Below are 19234 nucleotides of genomic sequence, written 5' to 3'. Positions count from 1 at the left end.
TTCCAGTAACGTAATTAACCCTGCAAACTGAGGAAAAATTCAAGTTTTTCATGTTTAGAACCTTACTGTACCAAGAACTGTTCACCATTTCAGAACAATCACATCACCAAAGGCCACAGCATTGGTGGTATTTGAGTTGCTAATACCACACACTGCTTTCAGTAACACAATCACAAGAATTCCGTATGTACTTAGCCCTTATTTCAAAATGTCAAATATGAAGTGCATATTACTGTCTTACTTCTCAATTTATAAGCAGACACAAGCATCTGACCACTTTATATGTCTAGTATAGCTGGACCTGAACATTCTTACCAAAATACTAATTTTATCGGAAGGATAGTAATTCATGGTTTTAATTTGTTATTGTTAGTTTCACATATTTTTTTAAATTTCTGTGTTGTTAGGTTATATATTATGTGTTAATTTCAACACAGTGAAGCAGTCATTACCAAATATTAGATCTGGGAAGGACAAAAACCTCCAGTCTAGGAAACTAAACACAGTAAATTGTGAAGCAGGTAGGGTGGGCATTGTGGCAAACTAGAGAATTAAAGCTCTCTTTAATGGCACAGTCACTACTCAGCCTTAACCAACTATTACCCTTAAAGAATACAGACCCAATTTTTCAAGAGACACAGAGAAAATTTGAACTTCTCTGTAAAGTCTACTCTTCAAATGTTTTCAGCTGACTCAAGTTTAAAAAACAAAACAAAACAGGATGCAAGCTAAAAAAAACTTGTGGGTCAATTTATGACTGATCAAAGATAAAAGCATATGCTAGTTTTGATAACCAAATTAGCATGATTCTTGTGGAAGGAACGTAGGGAGGCGTACGTTATGAATGAGCCATTGCCGCCCTGGAAGTTACCCTAACCCATCTCTGCCCCAGGGTCTGGGGTTATAATCTATCTGTGGAGGTCCTATAACATCATTTTGTTTCATGTTTGCTGCCCTTAGGGGAGGAAAAAAGCTGAGGGTCGAGTGTAACGTGGCAGATTTGGCAGGGTAAGTCCTGCTGGGCTCAGTTTTGTCAGTGGTCAGCCTACTCTCAAACGCACAAAGAAGAACCCCCTCTTGCTGGACAGCTCAGGCTGTCCAAATACCAAACCCAGAGATCTCAGAGAACATCAACGGTTTTAGGAACCAGAAGTGCTCCATAGTCTAGGGCCTCCTGGACAGGGATGTTCACATCAGCATCAACCTCTCACGAGTCAAAAATCCTGTTGGGCCTTGACTGCCTAATCCACTCACCATGGAACCGTTTCTAGTTCTATCCTGTCACTAAATGGACACACATTTGTAAGGCACCTCAGGCTGATGCCAATTTTCTAACCATTCACCCAAGAACAGCATGAATGTTTTGCCAATACATAGTAGGAGACATAGTAATATCAGGTGCTTTGATACAGTGATATTAATATTGCTTAATTTATCCTCATGAACCAATTCAAAAGAGAAATGCACTAGACAGTCACTGTTGTATTGCACCTAAGACGGGGAAGTGAGCATAATTTAACTGTCCATCAACAATGGAATACCTTCATAATTAGGGCAGATTAACTCTATATACTATAATGTAGCCATTAAACATAGAGATAAGAAGCATAAAAACAAATAGGAGACTGGTTAAAAGCCAGGACTCTGGAACTAAGCTTCTTATATTCAAACCCAGCTCCACCACCTGCAAGCTAAGAGATCTTACAAGAGTTACTCTACCTCTGCATCTGAGCACCTTCATCTGTAAAATGCAAATAACAGCAGGATAACGGCCCCCTTTAGAGTTGTGATTAGAGAATCAAGACATGTAAGATGTTTGGAACATGTATGGGGGGATGTATATATCATGATTACACTAGAAAAACATTCATGACTGAAAATTAGAAGGATCACAGAAAAAATATGAGTAGTTTTAGCTGCATAGTAGAACTGCTGTACAGTTCGATATAAGTTCTTATTAATAGCATGAATGTGTGCTAAGTCACTTCAGTCATGTCTAACTCTTTGTGACCCTATGGACTGCAGTCCACCAGGCTCCTCTGTCCATGGGATCTCCCAGGCAAGAAAACTGGAGTGGGTTGCCATGCCCTCCTCCAGGGGATCTTCCTCACCCAGGGATCAAACCCATGGTCTCTTGCATCTCCTGCATTGGCAGGTGGGTTCTTTACCACTAGTGCCAAACCTAGGAAGCCCCTAATTAATAGCTCTTCATGTCATAAAGGCAGAGCACCGAAGAATTGATGCTTTCGAACAGTGGTGCTGGAGAAGACTCTTGAAAGTCCCTTGGATAGCAAGGCAATCAAACCAGTCAATCCTAAAGGAAATCAATTCTGAATACTTATTGGAAGGATTGATGCTGAAGCTGAAGCTCCACTCTTTTGGCCACCTGATGCAAAGAACTGACTCACTGGAAAAGACCCTGATGCTGGGAAAGATTGAAGGCAGAAGAGGGCGACAGAGGATGAGATGGTTGGATGGCATCACCGATTCAATGGACATGAACTTGGGCAAACTCAGTAAGATGGTGAGGGACAGGGAGGCCTGGTGTGCTGCAGTCCATGGGGCGGCAGAGTCAGATATGACTTGGTGATTGAACAACAACATGTCAAAGAATTGCTAAGTATATATGGGTAGACTTCACCGTACACACAAATATTCAGACACTGGCATCAAGTTGATTTATTCAATAGACAGTTATTAACCATCTATTCCAGTCCATTCTAAAGGAGATCAGTCCTGGGTGTTCTTTGGAAGGACTGATGCTAAAGCTGAAACTCCAATACTTTGGCCACCTCATGCGAAGAGTTGACTCATTGGAAAAGACTCTGATGCTGGGAGGGATTGGGGGCAGGAGGAGAAGGGGAGGACAGAGAATGAGATGGCTGGATGGCATCACCGACTCAATGGACATGAGTCTGAGTGAACTCTGGGAGTTGGTGATGGACAGGGAGGCCTGACGAGCTGCGATTCATGGGGTCGCAAAGAGTCGGACACGACTGAGTGACTGAACTGAACTGAACCATCTATTATGTACAATGCAGTAGATCAGGAAGGAAACAGATTACTAGGACTTGGTTACTATTTCAGCAAGTTTATAGTCTAATTGAGGTTAAAAAATACATAAATAACGAACATAAGTTAAAAAATTCAAGTTCTGAACACCTTTTTTTAAAAAAAGAAAAGCTATAGGCAAGATATTATCTAAGTTTAGAGGACAAAAGACTTTTGGATGAAAGAAAGGCTGAGCTGGAAAACAAAAGCACACAATCAGGGAAGACTATAGTATATAGGGCATATGAATTGGGTACCAAAGCAAAATTATAAATTTTAACAGAGATAAGAAAATGGAGTGGATAAGAGAATACAAGGGGCAGCTAGTATATAAGAGGAAGGACACTTGCTTCAAGTAGCAAAAAACAGCATCATAAACTAAAAACCTAGAGTGGCAGAAAAGCAAACTACATACAGAAGACAGTAGGGTTTCAAGATAAGGAGTGACTTATCTTGAACTTATGGAATATCATTATTATAATGATAATGATAATTAATAATTATGAAAGACTATGAATACTAGGACTGGAGATCTGAAATTAATGTAGTAAAAACTGGGGGCAGAGATGAGAAAAAGTTTAACTTTATCACAGGAATAACACAACAGAAACTGAATTCCTATTAAGGAAATTTGATGGAAGTGTCCAACACAGGCTGAGGGGACAGCAGAAAAGCAGACTCCAGTGTGTCTGATACACTGAGGAAGGGAAGGGCAGGAAGGATGGGAACATGGCCGGGAGGGTTGGGCGCTGTGGTGAAATAAGAAGACATAACTGAAGTCAGATGGTTGAGAGCTTTGACTGCTGTGTTAAGGATCTTATGAGTCTCCTTCCCAACTATCAGGGCTGTTGGCTATCAATTTGAGCTGCTAACAGCGAAGTCTCCACTGTCAACACTCTAGAAGTAAATGTGATATTGAATTGAAGGTGAAAGTCACTCAGTCGTGTCCGACTCTTTGCGACCCCATGGACTATACAGTCCACGGAATTCTCCAGGCCAGAATACTGGAGTGGGTAGCTGTTTCCTTCTCGAGGGGATCTTTCCAACCCAGGAATCAAACCCAAGTCTCCCGCATTGCAGGCAGATTCTTTACCAGCTGAAGAACAAGGGAAGCCCAAGAACACTGGAGTGGGCAGCCTATCCCTTCTCCAGTGGATCTTCCCACCCCAGGAATGGAACCAGGGTCTCCTGCATTGCAGGTGGATTTTTTACCAGATAGGAGCAAGGCAAAAATGACAGTGCCCCCTGAAGATCACTTAATATCCTTCCCAACTTCCCACACTTCCACTTTCTAGGTACTCTCTGGATGTTTCTAATGTCAGGTCATTGTGTGCTAGGTAACAGCTTATGGCTTCTAAGTACTACCACAGAGTAACATGAAGGTCTGGTCTAATTGACAAATTACCAAAATGATCAATACAGTGGTAGACACACTAAGACCACAGTCTGGCATTAATTACATCAATTGACTCAGCCAATATTTATTACATGCCTTCTATACACCAAGCACGGGGAATATCATAATGAATAAACATCATTCTTGTTCCTAAGGAGCTTCAAATCTAATTACAGAAAACAATTTTTCATAACTTTGTAAAATAAATTCATACATCAGTTATTTCATTGAACAAACATTTTTTAAACACCTGCTATGTGTCAGATATTGTCCTAACATGTAGGGAGGCAAATATGAATACGACACAACTGCTGCCCAAGAAAAAGTTTCATAGTGAAGAAGAGAAACCCACGATGAATAAATCCATGATACAGTAGCATTCAACGTGACAACTGAGGTGATGATTTATGAAGGGAACATCCTACAACAAAAAAACTGCTACAGATCCTGCTGGATAACAATGCAGCTGGATACAATTGACCATTTTCAAAAAGTTCTCACGTTACTTCACTTTAGTTCCATAACAAGCATAGGAAGCTAAGGAAGACAGATGTCACTAGCCACTACGACTTGCTCACGGTCACATGAAGCAACAGGTGAGCTGGGATAACAAGTTCCACCTCTTGCCGCGAAGTCCAATTCTCCTTCTTTTGTTCAGACTCCGCACCTCACCATATGACCTTGGACAAGTCACTTGGCATTTCTTTGTCATAGTTTCCTCACCTGTAAAACAGGGAGAATACCTGCAGTACCTAGCTACAGTGACTCGGGAGAAGGATCAAACAAAGCAATGTAAGTCAACATACTCTGAGTAGTACAAATCCAAGATAAACACTATCAGGCATGCTTTGTTTCTCTAAGGAAAAATAGGGTATAGGGTGCCGAAACACTGGATAAATGAACTGAGTAAATAAATGCTGGATCTTAAGGCACATACATGTGTTCAAGGTCACGCATAGAACTTTTATAACTAACAAAGACAAAAAGAACATATTTCATATTTCTGTTGTAGTCCTATTGACCCCCATGGCAAATATCAATCAACCTTGGCCAAAAAGGAATGCATTCACCTGTGCACCAGATTCTAACTGTTAGGGATCCTATAAAATGCCTGAATTACAAGAAAGAGAGACAAGTTCTGCCTGCATTCCTTCCGAAAAGTGAAAACAGGTAGTTTTTGCTAGCCTACCCCCCACAAAAGAATACTCTGTCTGTCCCCACCACCACCACAGTGCTCATGCTCATCTTTTATGCCTCACACTTGCTCTAATACAGTAACCATAACTACATGTTACTTAAATTTGAATTAAATTACAAATTCAGTTCAGTTACACTAGTTACATTTCACATATTACATGTGGCTAATGGCTACCATATTGGACAGTGCAGATATAGAACAGTTCCAGAAATTTCTATTTGGCAAAGCTGCCTTAGATACTACACTTTTATTACAACCCTTATTAGGCTATAGATTCCTGAAGGAAAGGAGCTGTGTCTTATTTATCGTAACATCCCCAGTTTATACAGCAAAGTACATGTCATACGATGAAAAGCACTCACTATTCATCTAATTTAGTATCTCAAACATAGCACACTACTCTGTCCACTTCCCCCATCCCAACACACACACACACACACACACACACACAAAGAAACATGACATCCTCTCATATGAGAGGTGTGAGGGTGGAAGGGGATACTGTATCCAGAGCAAGAAGACCTGCATTCTAGTCTTGGATGTGCTACAGCCAACCATGTAGTCCTGAGCAAGTTACCTATTTTCTTCATCTATAAAAACTTAGACTTAAACTCCATGTACCTTAATTCTAAAACTCTTAATCAGCTTGCACCAAAGAAAATAATGTATTCTATCTGAAACAGACCTATCTGAAAGGTCTTTACAGATGTCAGGCAACACATCTGCTAACACCGATGGGTACCTCATATTTAAAAGAATCATTTCTAGTCCTCAGGCTCTCATGATTAGTCACCTTTGGTCTTTAACTGAGTCTGTGTAGTTTTTCACCTTTTCTTGGGGATCAACTAGAGACTTAAACCTGAAGCTTAAAGATTGAGCTTCTTCCATGTGCTAAGGCCAGAATGGGATACTCTGCCATATCTGATCAGAAAAACAGGGCAAGTTTCTTGAGTGTCTGAATGTAACATAAATTATTCCATCAGTTTCTACATTAGCCTTAGCCTAAAATTTGAGCAAACAATACAAAACTGAACCAAGAAAATCTTTCTATAATAATCTGTATAATGTAAAGAGTGCCATTCCATGAAATGTGCTTTTTATTCAGTCCATATACTTCACCATATTTAACTGCAATAAAAAAATCTTTACTGTCAAAAAACTTCATAATGACCTTCACACACATACTCACTTGTATAAACCTTACATGGTTTTAAGACTAGCCAAGTACAAATATAATCTGAATTACCAGACTGCCTTCCTTTATAATTTGTAAATATGTTGGACAATAGCAGTTCAGGCATTCTGTAATAAATACATACTAACTTTATCAATTCTTCTGACATCAAGGTTTTAATCTTTGTTAAGTATTTCTTAAATTCTCCCTCCCAGTAATAGGATGAACTACCAACGGCACTTCCATCTATTAGTATTTACCAAGTGCCAACAAGGTAGTAACATTTTAAAGTATTAAGTTGCTCAGTGGTGCCCAACTCTGTGAACCCATGGGATGTAGCCTGCCAGACTCCTCTATTCATGGGATTTTTCCAGGCAAGAATATTGGAGTGGGTAGCCATTCCCTTCTCCAGAGGATCTTCTCGACCCAGGGATCGAACCCGGGTCTCCTGCATTGCAGGCAGACTCTTTACCCTCTGAGCCACCAAGGAAGCCCAATTACACTGAGTGGATGATAACTAAACGTAGTGTTTGGACAGCACAGTGTTCAGCAGGGAACACAGACAAACGTCTAAGAGCAATAAAAAGGTTTCCACTACAGAACTGATTGTATCTGCTTGTGATAAAACTAGATATTAAAAATCAACCAATGTTGACTGCACATAGTCCTTTTGAGTGTGTCACTAAGTGCTAAGTGTGCAACTTAGTGCAATTCAAGTGCTAAGAATGCAACGTGTTTATTCAACTTGGGGACACTAATTAACCTAACTAGAGTATTTTCAAGCAAAAAAGAGCAAAACTCTGTAGACTAAGAACTACCAAACACCTTTTGCAAAAATGGAAATAGAGAAGGATCTGTTTGCCGCATGCAATATGTGGCATAAAAGGGACTCAAACATTCCATTCAGTAAAACCTTTGTTGAGTCTGTATGTCAAAGCACTGGGCGGAGTACAGAGATGAGAAAAGATGGTTCAAGTCGCTCACAATCTTAGCAGAAGAAAGAGAAATATGGCACAGAAAGATCATTGGTAAATTTCATTAGGATCATGCTAAGGAGCAGATAGGAAAGACCCAAGGTTGTTGGGAGTGAGGGGCTGGGAGGGAAGAGTCACAGAGAGGGATCCTGAAGGTTAAAAACTCTGGGAGTTATGCAGCCAAAGATAGGAAGAAAAGGCTCCGTGCACGTGTGTAAGAAAGAGCAGAAGTGTGTGTGTTTGGGTGGCGCAGGGAGAAGCCCAAGAGGACAGTCTAGGCAAAGAACAACATATGTAAACAAGACCCTGAGATCAGAGACACTATATCCGTGAGTACTGTGTATCTAGGAAAATTGCAAGGTAACAGTTTCGCATGAGATGCACACACTTTACAAGGTCCAGCTGACTCGGAAATCCTGCACAGCAAGTTACTTCCCACCCCCAGTAAGCTTTCACAAGGTGCAGTGAGCCTAATGAAAAGATTATCTGCGGGTGGAACCAGAGTTTAAAAAAAAAAAGTCCCATAAGGTTCTCCTACACACTTACACTGGAGAAACACTGAAACGTTTTCTTGAGATGCAAAATTATCTAGCAGTTCCCAAACTTTGCTGCACACTGAATTCATGGCGGAGATCTTTAAGAAATACTGTCTGGCGTCGTCCCCGCCCCCCGCCCGCCAGCTCCACTCCCAGACACCCTGATTTAATTGGCCTGGCTCTGTTACCCGTGCATCAGAAATCTTTAAAAGATGTTCCAGGTCATTTTTACGTACAGCGAAGTTGGAGAGCCACTGACCTAATAGTTAAGAACTTGCATCTGGAGTCAAATTTACCAGCTCTGTGACCTTGGGCATAGACGTCACCTAACCATTAAGGGCCTCAGTTGCCTCATCAGGAAGATGGGGATAATAATCCTCCCTTACCGGGTTGTTGTGAAGTTGGATGGGGTGAACGTAATGGCCTGGCACAACGCCCGGCGTATAGTAAGCGCTAAACAAGGGCTAGATGTTCATCTTCATTATTAACTCTTCCTCCTCGAGAGTCACCGTGCAATGGGCAGCATCGTTCCCACAGGGCGGCAGCCACTCGACCAACCTTGCTGCTGGACCAGATTCTTCGCCGGAGTTGTCTAGCTCCGCTCCAGACCCGCCCCCTCCCCCAGGCTGCCAGGAAAGAGCTTCTCCCGGCCAGGGCAGCTCTCAAGGACCACCCAGGGTTTGAGCAGATCCGACAGAGGCCACCGACTCCAGGGCCAAGCTCCCCCGGACCCCGTGGGTCCCCCCCGCCCGCAAAATGAGATGCGCTTCCGAAGGCCGGGCCCTCAGAGCCTCCGGGGCCGAGAAACAAGGCTTAGCCATCCTTGGACCAGCCTGAGGGGAGAAGAGGGGAGGGTCTGGCCGAGACCTGGAGGCCCGCCCGGTTACCTGAGGCGACGGGCGGGGCCCGCATCGCTGGGGTGGGCGCCGCCGCCGGCCGCACTCGGCCTTCCGCCTCACGCCACCCGCGCCATAGGACCGGCGCTTTCGCTGCCCTGGCCGGCTGTCCTCAGGCGGGCGTTCTGTCCACCAGTCAGCGACTCTCCCACGGCGCCCGGGGACGACGAAGGCCAGTCGGGCCGGCCGGCTGGGATCTGCTCAGGCAACTTCCGACTGCCAGGGGCGGCAGCGTCAAATAACTCCCCGAGCCGACTGGGCCACCGCGCGTGCGCAGCGCGCCTGATCAGAGACTTGTGCAGGTCCCAGACGGCGGCGTCAAATAATTCCCAAGACACGGAGCCGGAAGCTGCGCGTGCGCAGCTATCCCAGATCGCCGCGCGCGGGACATAGTCCCTCCTTCTTTTCCGGATCAAGAAGAGCAGGAGTGGAGTGACGGATACTCGTATCTCATCGCAATACAGGCGTGGAGGCGGTCCACCTGCGTCCGTACGACTCAGTCGGAACTCTGCCTGTTTTTGATGCGAACGAAGTAAGGTTTTCTCTGCAAGTTTCTAGCTCCTACTCAGGTTCCAGGAATTTCTCACGTCCCACCATTACAGCACCCTTCTTTTGAAATGTGGCCTTTACCCTCCGCCCCCTTATAGCATTATGAGCAATGCACAATTCCAGGCCAGATGTGAGTTACCAAGATGAATCAGACATCAACTTCAGAGCCTGTCATTAAGGATCTGAGTCTGATAAAGGCAATAAAACGTTATTAACTGTAGTAGTAATAGCAAGAGATACCAGTTTGAGCACCTACAATGCACCACACGTTTCGTAAACAGTACCACTTCCAATCGTTTGGTTTCAGCTTCAGTGAAGAAAATGATAAATGCCATTAGAGAGATACAGCTCAAGTGCCTTGGGGGTGTAGAAGAGGAAACTTGGGCTGAGAGAGAAGAGGAGGGAGAACCTGGCCTTGAGATTGTCCTTGATATTCAGAGAGGAAGGGATCAGGGTAATAGCGCTGCAGTCACTATCTGCAAAGAGCAGAATGGAGCATAGAAGATGTTGACTCCTCCTCCTTACCTTCAGAAGAGACCATGGAGCAAAGAGTGACAAAGGAATTGGTATCCTCATGGAAAGAAAAGAGAAGAGTGTTTAAGATTTTGTACACACATGAAAGTAGCTAGAGGAGAGCTAAATCTAGGTCACTTTGTGGATCATAGCTATACATTTCAATTAAACACCGTGTGGCAAATATGATGAGAGGCTCTCAATATTTATTCCAACCACTTAAACTTGCTTTTCTAAACTACAGAGGCTGGAAAGCAAAGCACACACTTCCCAACTTCCTTTGCAGTTGGGAGTGGCAGTAAGACAAAGTTCTGGCCAATAAGATATAGGTAGAAGTCTCAAGGAAGAACTTCCTTTTCAGAATAAAAAGGAACTCTTGGGAGAAGTTTGTGAGCTTCACCCTTCCCCTAATTCATGCTTGAAACTGAGGCACAACACCTGGAGGTACTGCAGTCATCTTGGCACCACGAGGAGGATTGTGCTAGGGAATGTGAAACAGAAGAACAAAAGAAGACTGGTTTAGGACATACTCAAGCAGCTGCACAAACCCTGGACTGCCTTCCTGTTTTATGGGGGAGTCAATGGGGGGCAGGGGGAGATTCTTCTTTAGATCACAATTTTTTTTAGTTATCTCTTACTTTCAATCAGACTCATTCCTAACATAAGAAATACGGAAGTCCTGTAATATAACAGACAGGTAAGGGGCTAATAATGGAGGTGACAAATTAGAAGAGCGACGGATGATAGAAACTGGGAAAATGACAGACACAGACGACTGGGAACCTGTCAGAGCTTTTAGGGAGATGATGAAAAATAATCTGTCTCCTACCTGGTGACTTTAATTCATTCCTGAAAATTCTGCCTTTAAGTGAAAAGCTGATAAATGAAAAACATTATATTTCCATTAATTTTGATGGGAAAAAATATGTTTAATTCCAACTCGAGACACCTAAATATTTTAAACAAAAAATATAGCAATGAAACAATGCAAACAAAAATCATAAGCAATAAATAATCTTAAGAATATGATTTCTACATAAAATGTAAGGTATAGGGACTAATATGACTTTTACATAAAATGTAAGGTATAAGGACTAATACACTGACCAAGAAGATACGATTTAGTATTAGGTGGGGGCAGGGGAGGTGGAGGAAAGATGCACATGAGTCATTCTTTAAAGATGATATTTCTGCACCTTTTCATTATCAGTTTCTAAAAAAAACTTTGAGGGTTTCTCTTAAACCAACATAAAAATAAAATTATAACACACACAAAGCACCTTGAGGGAAAATGAAGACTAAATATCAGAACACTTTGAAATGGGGAAAAGTATGCATACACAATAGACTGAAGAGACGTGAAATGCTATATAGGAAAAAATTTGGATTCTCCAAAATAGATTGGTTCTCCGTTGTAAATTCTAACTATAAAAGTAGAATAAAGTGGGGAATTATTGTCTGAAACTGAAATGGAACAGTAACATCAACTTTCCTGGCAGACTTTTTTCCTAAATTGATGACACCAATATACATTGTCTATCCCCCAGTACTTCTTACAATGTAACCAACATCTTCCCACTGAGAGATGGGATCCATACTCCCTCCCCTTGAGTCTGGTTGGCAGCTGTGACTGTTCTGGCCAATAGGGCAGAAGTAATGCTTTGTTCGAAGAAGGCAATGGCAACCCACTCCAGTGTTCTTGCCTGGAAAATCCCATGGACGGAGGAGCCTGCTAGGCTGCAGTCCATGGGGTCGCTAAGAGTCGGGCATGACTGAGCGACTTCACTATCACTTTCATGCATTGGAGAAGGAAATGGCAACCCACTCCAGTGTTCTTGCCTGGAGAATCCCAGGGACAGAGGAGCCTGATGGGCTGCCGTCTGTGGGGTCGCACAGAGTCGGACACGACTGAAGCGACTTAGCAGCAGCAGCAGCAGCAATGCTTTGTGACTTCTGGGGCTAGGTCATAAAGAGGATACAGCTTCCACCTGGCTTACCCTCTTTTGCAATGCTCACCCCCAGAACCCAGTCACCATATTGGGAGGAAGCTCAGACCACAGGAAGAGAGCATATGGAGATGTTTCAGCTGACAACTTGAGAATGTTTCAGCTGACAAGATCAATGGCCAGACATGAATGAGGAAGACTTCAGATGATTCCAGTCCCCAGGCTTCAAGCCAGCCCACCTAAAACCAAGCAGAACAAAGACGATAACCTCAGCCCAAACAGCAGATTCATGAGCAAAATAAATATTGTCATTGTCTTAAACCACTAAGTTTTAGGGTAAATTGTATGGAATCATAGTAACTGGGACAGTTTTCAAGAGCCATAATTGAGAAAAGTTGTTAACTGAACAGATGTATGAGAAGTATGTTGTCTGTAGCCAATTTTTTCTTTTTTTCTTTTTTTAGTTGAGCAGAACTTGCTTGGTGTAGATAATGGTTGAGAAGACCCACTTCTATTTCTCCTGAACCTAATATAATACTGACACAGCGTTGGTGGTCAGTGACCATTTATTGGATGGATAGGTGAGTGGGTGGAAAATTCATTGGCTCAGCACTGAACCCACTTTCTTGCTGGACTGTTAAAGTCTTAATGAATAATATCCATTGGTAGTGGTAGTAACCATTATTAGACCTGGGTAAGAAGTCCCCAGGCTTCCCTGGTGGCTCAGCGGTAAAGAATCTGCCTGCAATGCAAGAGCCATGGGAGACACGGGTTCAATCCCTGGGTTGGGAAGATTCCCTGGAGGAGGGCATGGCAACCCACTCCAGTATTTTTGCCTGGAGAATCCCCATGGACAGAGGAGTCTGGAGGTCTATAGTTTATAGGGTCACAAAGAGTTGGACATGACTGAAGCGATTTAGCACAGCAAGAGGTACCCTGCCCCAGATCCTGTGCTTCAAGCAATACTTCATTTTGGAATGGTATTCCTCAAAATTTTCTAAGTACCTTTCTTAGGCCAATAACACCATCTTGGTCAGGTGCCCCAATTAGACCAGTCCCCATGAGGGGCCTGTTAGCTAGAAATTTCTAACTTGAAATTTTCTAAGGCTCCCTCCAGTAGTTGGGACTGACCAGAGCCAAAAGTGTCATCCAAGCAGGACTAAGCAGTCCCAGACCACATCCATCCCGTGTGGGTCTCATTCTCCATTTCTTCTCTTTGAAGAACTCTTCGACCCTCTGTCTTACCCCCCACCATTCCCTCACATATGTGTGGGTTGACCAGATGCCCTGAGATACTCCGGGACTCATGTCATGAGCCTTATAGCCAGCTGTGGTTCCAAGTGGGCAGCCTGGCAAGGACCCCACTCTTGGTATCTGGTGCAGTAATTTTTTCATGAATTTGTGAAAGATTGGGCTGCCAAAATGGTTTTAACATGCTGATTTTGATGATTCTCACTCCCTTTGAAACCAGGCTGGGTTTCAGATTCTGAGCTACCAGCAGTCCCCGCAGATGCTTGAGCTGCAAGCCTGGGCCCAGGCATTGGCTTGCACAGCTCTGTTGAGACCACACTGCCTCTCTGACCTACTGCAGCCAGAGCAGTGAAGAGAAGGGCAGTAGATGGCCTTAACTCTGTGTGTTCTGCAGTCTCTTGCCCAGCTGGCCCCCGACATGGTCACCTCACTCCCTTTGGCAAAAGCAGCCTTGCCTGTCTCCTCTGCAGACTTCTGAGATGTTGCTCTGCAATGCCAATGCACTCTTCCCACTGATGTCTCCATGAAGCTTTGTATTTCCCAGTCTTGACTTGCCTCAAGTAGAACACAGCTAAACCTGTGAGAGCAGAGTTCGCAGAGGGTCTATTAGAAGTGGTCTGATGTTTATAAGGAGGCGGCACATTCTGAAAAAAGGTAGCACTTACTGGCAACACCTGTGACATCAGAGCAAACTTCATTACTCAGAAATTTTTATTTTAAAAAGAGGTTAAACCTGTATTCTTGTGTGACTTTTTTCACTACTGGGAAGTTGTCTGTCTTGGATTTGGAAAGGACAGCTTCTTTTAAATGATAAATTGCTTGCTCCCAACAAAGCAATGTCTTTAGCGGATCTAAATCAAGTATAACATAAACCCTGGTTTCCCTTAACACCTCTGACAGAAACCACAAGGCCAGCTTACTTCACAAAGCTACGATAGGCAACACATCTCATCCCTTTTCTCTGTAAAATTGAAAAGAATCTGTTCTGTACCTCCACTTTTCGGACGTGGTAGGCTATCCAATCTCAGTGTTTTACTGTGGTTCTGATTCTGTTGTGGTTCTCCAGGCTAAAGTCCTGGTGGAGTGCCCAAGACCAGAACACTGGGGAGAAACCCTCTGAACTCCTGTCCACACTCCTGTCCACAGTGCAGGTAAGTCTCCTGTGTGCTGAGTCACGTGTTCCCTTTACTGGAGAGAAGTTCTCAATGAAGTCATTTGCAGTTATAAACTTCTCCTTACGTACTGATTTAGCTGCATTCCACAAGTTTTGTATATAGTATTTTCATTATGGTTCAAGTCTAAGCGTTGTCTAAAGTTTTGTGTTTTTTTTTTTTTAAGGTATTGTTCTTTAATTTTACTTATTTATTTGTTTTGGCTGTGCTGGGTTTTTGTGGCTGCATGGCCTTTTCTCTAGCTGCGGTGCTCGGGCTTCTCACTGTGGTGGTTTCTCTTGTTATGGAGCACAGGTTCTAGGATGCGTGGGCTCAGTAGTTGCGGTTCCTGGGCTCTAGAGCATAGGCTCAGTAGTTGTGTAGTGCATGGGCTCAGCCATTCCACGACATGTGGAATCTTCCCAGACCAGGGATGGAATCCATGTCTCCTGCATTGGTAAGCCTTACAACTCCTTACCACTCAGCCACCAGGGAAGCCCTGAAGTTTTGCTTTTGTGTCTTTATGTTGTAGTCACATATTGTAATCTGTGTGCTTCTGATGCATTGGTATCTGAGACTTGCTTTGCAGCAGATAAGGTGGTCAATAGTTGTAAATATTCCAAATGTGCTTGAGAAAGAGATAAACTCTCATTGTTGAGCATAGATTTCTAAATATGTTTTCTAAAATATCTATCAAAATTAAGCCTATATTCCAAAGACTAGAGTATGGATAGGGAAATATAGTGGGGATGTCTGGCAGCAACCACTTTAACCAAGTTATCAAGGTGATAAAGCATGTTGATGTCATGTACTCTCTGATATGACATGATGAGAGTGGCATTTCACTTCTGTGATACTCTTTCCCAAAACCCATAACTCCAGTCTAATGAGGAAACACCAGAAAAATCCAAACTGAGAGACATTCTTACAAAATACTTTTACTAACACTCTTCAAAAAGTCAAGGCCATGAAAAATAAGGAAAGACAGAAACTCTTTCAGATTAGAGGTTAAGGAAAATAAAGAAAAAATAATGACTAAATATAATATGGTATTCTGGATTGGATCCTAGTACTTTGGCCACCTGATGCGAAGAGGCAACTTAGTGGAAAAGACCCTCATCCTGGGAAAGATTGAGGGCAGGAGGAGAGGGGGACGACAGAGGATGAGATGGTTGGACGGCATCACTGATTCAATGAACATGAGTTTGAGCAAGCTCCAGGAGATGGTGAAAGGACAGGGACGCCTGGTGTGCTGCAGTCCATGGGCTTGCGAAGAGTTGGACATGACCGAGTGACTGAACAACAACAACAACAGAAAGTGGATATGAGTGGGAAAACTGGGGATAACCAAGTTGAGCTTGGAGTTCAGTTAATGGTATTTAATACCAATATTAAGTTCTTAATTTTGACAAATGTGCTTATTAGGAACACCTCAGTAAAGGATACGTGGAAACTCCCTGTACTAGGTTTTAAACTTCTCTGCAAATCTAAAACTACTCAAAAACATTGGGTTGACCAAGAAGTTCACTCAGGTTTTCCCATAATGGGAAATTATGGGAAAATTATGGGAAAAAATTTCCCATAATTTTTTATGAAAAAACCTGAATGAACTTTTTGGTCAACCCAATAAAATGTTCATTTTAAAAAGTCAAGCCTATTAATCATATCATTCAAATTTTCTAGTAAAAATAAAGTCAGGAAAAAATTAAAGGGGGGAGCTCTGCCTCTACTTCTCCAAACACTTCTAATTTAGAACCTTCAACTCCAAAGTCCCCATTGCGATGCATGTGTACATGGTCAGTCATGTCTGACTCTTTGCAACTCCATGGGCTATATCCTGCCAGGCTCTTCTGTCCAGGGAATTTTCCAGGCAAGAATACTGGAGTGGGTTGCTATTTCCTTCTCCAGGACGTCTTCCTGTCAAAGTCCCCAAGACAAGGAAACAAACACAAAACTTGGCCATCTTCTTGATATAGTGCAGAAGACCCTTCAATAAATAATAACAAGGGTCAATAATTTAATGAGGCAGGGCAGCTGGTATACCAAGAGTTTTCATACATCACTCTGTTTAATCTTCACCACATCCCCCTAAGGGCTTCCCCCTGTGGTTCAGCAGTAAAGAATCGCCTGCAATTCAGGATACCCAAGAGACATGGGTTTGATCCTTAGGTCAGAAAGATCCCCTGGAGGAGGGCCTGGCAACCCATGCCAGTATTCTTGCCAAGAAAATCCCATGGACAGAGGAGCCTGGTGGGCTACCGTCCATGGGGTCGCAGGGAGTTGGACACAGCTGAAGCGACTGAGCAAGCATGCATGTCCTTCTAAAGGAGGTAACTGGGGCCCAGACGGGTTGAAACTTGTCACCCAAGTTTCTGGCTGAGTTGCACCAGGTCTGTGTGACTCTGAAGCCAGGGCTCTCCCATCCACTCTGGGCTGCTGCACTAAACCTCTGTGGTGCTCACCCTCCACACTGGCCATGTTAGAGCACCTCCCAGCATCCCTGACACTGCTTTTGCACGTAGACCACTCCTCTGCCCAGTTAATTCTACTTCCTCCAAGAGAACTTCTCTGACCCCTGAGAGATCAGGTATCCCTGTTTAGACTCACAGCACCTGTCATTTGCCCTCCATAGCATTTCTTACAGTTTGTTCTTTTTTTTCATTGTTTCCCAAGTTAGTGATCTTTTTTTTTTTAATTATTTATTTGGCTGTGCCAGGTCTTAGTTGTGGCATGCAGGATCTTTAGTTGTGGCAGTGTGGGGTCTAGTTCCCTGGACCAGGGGTTGAACCTGGGCCCCTATATTGGGAGCTTGGAGTCTTAGCCACTGGACAACCAGGAAAGTCCGTCTTAGTTTTTAATGGTTTCTTCATTTGTGGGTTACTTGTTTATCATGGTGGGACTGTGAGCTGTCAGCTATCTATGTTCACTGGTGTGTGTTCCCAGTGCTTACTTAGCACAGAGGCTGGCAGTTAGTAGGTGCTCAATTAACAAGTGGTAACTGACTGAATGACGCATTCTGGGCACACTGAGATTAACTCTAGGAGGCAGGGCTTACACTGGGCTAGCACTACAGAACCTGGCATCCTGCCTCAGGAAAGTTCAGGAACATGCCTCAGGGATTCGATCAGGCACACCTGATATATACCTGGCCCCACTCTGACTAGATAAGGAAGAGGGATACCAGAGGATGGCGAACCCAGGCTGGAGCAGCTTCTTTTAAGCCCCTACAAGATGCAGCAGTCTTCCAGTAAAGGAGGCATGTGCCGCTCATCATCTAGATCTGTGCTGCAGTCACCAGCCACATGTGCTATAAGCATAATCCAGAGGTGCTATAAGCGTAACATGCACACCAGATTTCCAAGACTGAGTTTGGGAAAAAATAGAAAACATCTCAATCATTTTTTAACCTTGACTATATTGTTGGAATGACAGTATTTTTTGATGTAGTGGATGAAATAAAATCTATCACTAAAATTATTTCATCTGCTTTTTATTTCTTTAATGCAGTGCCTAGGAAATTTTTATTTTATTTTTTGGAAAATTGTCAATTACATGTGTGGGTTTCTCTTGGCAGTGATGTTCTAGACCGTACACTCCATGAAGCCCCTCCTCAGCTTTGTTCAAGGTTTCTGTGCACATCTTAGAGCCAGACCCGCACACAGTGACTGTTGCATAAATACCTAGAAATAGAATTTAAAGCTGTATATGATCCCTGGGAGGGCAGACACTTTTTATATATATATATATAATTTTGTTTATTTTTGGGTGTACTGAGTCTTTGTTGCTTTGTGGGCTACTCTCTAGTTGTGGTATGTGGGCTTCTCATTGCAATAGCGTCTCTTTTTGCAGAGCACAGGCTCCAGGGCACTCGTGCGCTTCAGCAGTTACAGCTCTTGGGCTCTAGAGCACAGGCTGAACAGTTGAGGCACTCAGGCTTAGTTGCTCCATGGCATGTAGAGCCTTCCTAGATTAGGGATGGAACCCGCGTCTCCTGCATTGGCAGATGGATTCTTTACCACGGAGCCACCAGGGAAGCCTTGAGGGCAGAAACTTTCTTATTGATCCTTGTATTCTGATTCTCAGCTTTCTTACAGGGACAAATGAAGCTTCATTCTCCTAGCTCTCCATTCTCCCAGCTTGATTCTACTATGTATAACTCCCACCAGTGGCTTCACAAGGGCCTCTGGTCAGTTTAATTCAGTTCAGTCGCTCAGTTGTGTCCGACTCTTTGCAACCCCACGCCTGCAGCATGCCAGGCCTCCCTGTCCATCACCAACTCCCGGAGTTTACTCAAACTCATGTCCATTGAGTCAGTGATGCTATCCAACCATCTCATCCTCTGTCGTCCCCTTCTCCTCCCACCTTCAATCTTTCCCAGCATCAGGGTCTTTCCAAATTGAGTCAGTTCTTTGTATCAGCTGATCAAAGTATTGGAGTTTCAGCTTCAGCATCAGTCCCTCCAGTGAATATTCAGGACTGATTTCCTTTAGGATGGACTGGTTGGATCTCCTTGCAGTCCAAGGGACTCTCAAGAGTCTTCTCCAACACCACAGTTCAAAAGCATCTGTTCTGCGTCGCTAAGCTTTCTTTATAGTCCAA

General features: G+C 43.4%; 1 protein-coding gene across 4 annotated transcripts in view; it reads right to left on the bottom strand.

The window, feature by feature from the left end:
* RALGAPB (Ral GTPase activating protein non-catalytic subunit beta) overlaps nt 1-9439 on the bottom strand; it is a 93430-nt gene extending 83991 nt beyond the window's left edge. For all 4 annotated transcript variants that reach the window (XM_059893043.1, XM_059893044.1, XM_025001236.2 and 1 more), the window contains exon 1: nt 9217-9439. The gene's annotated coding sequence lies outside the window, so the exon portion shown is untranslated. The remainder of the gene's footprint in view (nt 1-9216) is intronic.
* Between the last annotated feature and the right edge of the window lie 9795 nt (nt 9440-19234).

Source organism: Bos taurus, chromosome 13 (assembly GCF_002263795.3).
Source record: "Bos taurus isolate L1 Dominette 01449 registration number 42190680 breed Hereford chromosome 13, ARS-UCD2.0, whole genome shotgun sequence".
NCBI classification, from domain to species: Eukaryota; Metazoa; Chordata; class Mammalia; order Artiodactyla; family Bovidae; genus Bos; species Bos taurus.
This window is presented reverse-complemented; position numbering and strand designations above follow the sequence as displayed.